The following is a 4,136-nucleotide window of genomic DNA, read 5'->3' as shown; positions in this document are numbered from 1 at the left end:
TCATTGGATTGGTATCTAGCCATTTGCTGACGGTCAGTAAGATATCTACATCATTTCCCAAATGACAACATAATTATCTATAGTGTATGAGAGTTGCAAGTTGTCCGATCTTTAGTGGAGTGACACCAGACAACCTCGGCATGTTAACGGAATGGTGGATCCCGCTGATAGAGTTTAGTCAGTTATTCACGTACCGTTGGGCTTCGGAATACTACGAAGTACCATGAGGTATCGCCCTTGGTAGCTTGGCATTACATTAGTGAAGATCAAGATCATTGGTGTGTGGAGGTGGTTGAGAGGTGGTGGTTAAAATTGACGAAAGAAAGTAATTTGATTATATAATGCATATAATCGAGTGTATGATTGTATGAGATACTATCTAATGGAGGAAAGATGCTAAATGAGATACATTAAGTAACCAGTGGTAATGAAAAAGAACTATGTGTTAATATGTTCCATGAGATGAAATATTAAAACTTATTAGTGTCTCATAAAATTATAGCTTTGATAAGTAGGTATCATTATGTTATAATAATATAATTATTAGTATCTAGCCATTGCTTGACGTCAGTAAGATATCCTACATCATTCCCAATGAGTAGAATATCATCGACATATAAAACTAAGAATGCTATAGTAGAATTGACTATCTTCTTGAAAACATAAGGCTCGTCAACATTCTCTTCAAAGCCATAAGATTTGATCGCAGTATCAAACTATATATTCTAGGATCTAGAAGCTTGTTTCAACCCATAAATGGATTTTTGAAGCTTACAAACCTTTTGTTCTTGACCTGTGTAATAAACCCCTCTGGTTGAACCATATAGATACTCTCTTCAAGATTGCCGTTTAGAAGGCTGTCTTGACATCCATCTACCAAATTTCATAGTCATAAAATGTGGCAATGGATAAGAGTATTCTAATCGACTTAAGCATGGTAATGGGGGAGAGAGTTTCTTCATAGTCCACTCCTTCTCTATGAGTATAACCTTTTGCCACAAGTCGAGCCTTAAAAGTCTGTACTTTACCGGCGTGGTCTCGTTTTCTCTTATAGATCTACGTACAACCAATTGGTTTAACATCATTTGGTTGATCTACAAGTTTCCAGACAGAATTGAAGTACATAGACTTCATTTCGAGGTCCATGACTTTGATCCAATGATTACAGTCCACATCTTTCATCGCCTGTTTATAGGTTGATGGATCCTCTATGTCGTCATCAAGTATGACGACTTGTGTTTCTGTTAAACCCAAGTAATGGTTAGGATAATGAACAACCTTTCCACTACGTGGAGGCATTCTCAACTCTTGAGAAGGGTGTGACTGACTAGATGTACTAGTTTTATCTACTACTTTAGTTGATGAACTAGCTCTATCTGTATCGTCTTTTGAAATTTCTTTCAACACTATTTTACTACGTGTTTGATGATTTCTAATGTGGTCTTCCTCTAAGAATGTGGCATTTGTTGATATAAATATCTTGTTTTCTTGAGGATGATAAAACAGACCACCCCTTGTTTCCTTTGGATAACCTACAAATAGGCATAACTTTGAACGATGTTCCAATTTCTTGGGATTTTGTACCAACACATGTGCGGGGCAACCCCAAATTCTAAAGTGACGCAAACTACTTTTACGCCCTTTCCATAGCTCATAAGGTATTTCTGAAACACTTTTAGAGGGAACGTTGTTCAAAATATGGACAACAGATTCAAGTGCATGTTCCCAAAGGAATCAAGCAATTGAGCAGAGCTCATCATAGAGCGAACCATATCTAATAAGGTTCGGTTTCTTCTTTCTGATACACCGTTCTGCTAAGACGACTAGGTGCAGAGAGTTGTGACTGGATTCTGTTTTCTATCAAATAGTCTTGGAATCGTATGTCCATATACTCTCCACCTCGATCTGATCGAAGTGTCTTTATTGTTTTACCTAATTCATTCTCAACTTCAGCCTTATATTTTTTAAACTTTTTAAGAGAATCAGACTTGTGATGAAGTAGGTAAACATGACCATACCTTGAATAATCATCAATAAAACTGATGAAATATTCATACCCACATCGAGCCTTGACATTCATTGGTCCACAAAGGTCCGAATGTATGAGCTTTAAGAGTACTTCGGCTCTGAGACCTTTTCCAGTAAAAGATCTCTTGGTCATCTTTCCTTCAAGACAGGATTCACATAGAGGTAAAGAGTTATCTTCTAACTAACTTAAAAGTCCACTATTGACCAATCTCCCAATCCTATTGAGATTTATGTGATCAAGTCTAAGGTGCCCTAGATAGGCGTTGGAAGAAACCTTTTGTTTTTTATTTTGAGTTTCTAATGTTATAAACATTTCAGTATTTAAAACAAAATTTTCTCTAGTTGGTCTTAACTTATATAAGTTGTCTTCAACTGTAGCAGAACAAATTTGAATACCTTTACAAAAAATGAACGCTTCATTTATATTAAAAGATATTGTATATAATTGTTCTATAATACAAGCGATAGATATCAAATTCCTCTTCATAAGAGGTGCATACAAAACATTTTTAAGTACTAGATATTTATCTTCCAAAAACAACTTCAGATCTCCCACTGCTTCAGCTGAGATAACCTCTCCTGTTCCAACTTTGAGGGTTATCTCACCTTCTTCCAGCTTTTTCCAAGAACTAGTTTCCTGAAACAAGAAACAAATATGATTAGTGGCTCCTGAATCTAGAATCCAGGTTGAAGTATCATATTCCACAAAACATGTTTCAACGACCAGTAAATCATATTTACCTTGTGCCGTTTTCTCAGCTTTCTTCTCTACAAGGTACTTCAGACAATTTCTCTTCCAATACACGTTTTGGTTACAGTGGAAACATTTTCCTTTATTTGTATCCTTCTTTCCCTTTTTTATCTTGGGAGCCTGCCTTTTCTCTTCTTTTTCATTTGAGCTTTAGAGGGTCCAACTTTATTTTTAGAGGACGCTCTTATAAATTTTTTCTTAATGGTAGCAACATTTGCTTCCACTTCCTTCCCCTTACCTAAAGTAAGGTTTTGGAATCGCTGGAGCTCGTTAAGAAGGGTAGTGAGATTAAATTCTATCTTATTTAAAGACACATTTGTCTCAAAAGGTATAAAACTCTTCGGAAGAGATTGTAAAATAAAGCTAACCTGGTTAGCCTCATCAATGGGTCCGCCATTTACTTCAGCGATATTGAAGTACATCATCATGTCCAGGACATGTTCTCTAACAGAGGTCCCCTCCTTCATCCGCTTCGTTTAAATGTGCTTAATTGTCTCGTGTCTAAGGGACCATGATGGTTGCCTAAACATTTCTCTTAATGAATCTATTATCTCTTTAGCCGTAGCTAAGGATTCATGTTTCTTTGCCAAAACATCAGACACGCTGGCAAGAATGTAAACACGGGCCTTTTCATTGGCTTTGACCCATCGATCGTATGCTTCCCGAAAAGTTCGGTTAGCATTTGAGGCTAGAGCTTGAGGACATTTCTCAGTTAGGACAAATCTTAAATCATCAACTACCAGTATTTGTGTTTAGATTTGATTTCCATGCCAAAAAATTATCATCGTTTAGTTTCTCGGAAGCTAAGAGTTGAATTATTGAGCTATTCATTGCTGAAAAAGATAAACATATTCTTTAAAGAAAACTATGATCACAAAAGAACCATTTTAATTTAGCAAAAACTTAATAATGCACTCTTCATTATATATTTGCAACGATATTTCAAAAGTTTAGAGTAACTCCAACGAAGGGCAGTCAATTATTCCTCTTTTGAAACAAGACAATCTTGACTAGATCCTAACCCAGAATAACTCTTTATTCTTTATAGCATTTTTAGTTATCGCTACTTTGGTCGAGAATATACTAACATCTTAGTAATTCTTGTAAGTGTAACCTTCCATTTTTGGATTTCAGAAACCAGAATCAACATGCTCCCAAAAGTGGAAAGTCAAATTTGAAAACTGATCTAAGAGAGCTATTAAGTTTGGAGTTTACGGTGTTTCGAATCCTATAATACAATCCTCCGAAGGGAAGGGTCGCTCCAGGGCAGACATGCAGACGCATTATAGGAATCTCACGGTGCGACTTTTAATGGAAGAGACCATAGAATATGTTGTTATATACCCCTCACCCATTT

The 4,136-nt window shown here is 36.2% G+C and overlaps 1 pseudogene; it reads right to left on the bottom strand.

The window, feature by feature from the left end:
• Positions 1 to 3,610, bottom strand: part of LOC120084772 — a 23,654-nt pseudogene extending 20,044 nt beyond the window's left edge.
• Positions 3,611 to 4,136: the final 526 nt, after the last annotated feature.

This window comes from Benincasa hispida, chromosome 9, assembly GCF_009727055.1.
Source record: "Benincasa hispida cultivar B227 chromosome 9, ASM972705v1, whole genome shotgun sequence".
Lineage (NCBI taxonomy): Eukaryota > Viridiplantae > Streptophyta > Magnoliopsida > Cucurbitales > Cucurbitaceae > Benincasa > Benincasa hispida.
Note: the sequence above shows the minus strand (reverse complement) of the source record. Positions and strands in the feature narration are given on the sequence as shown.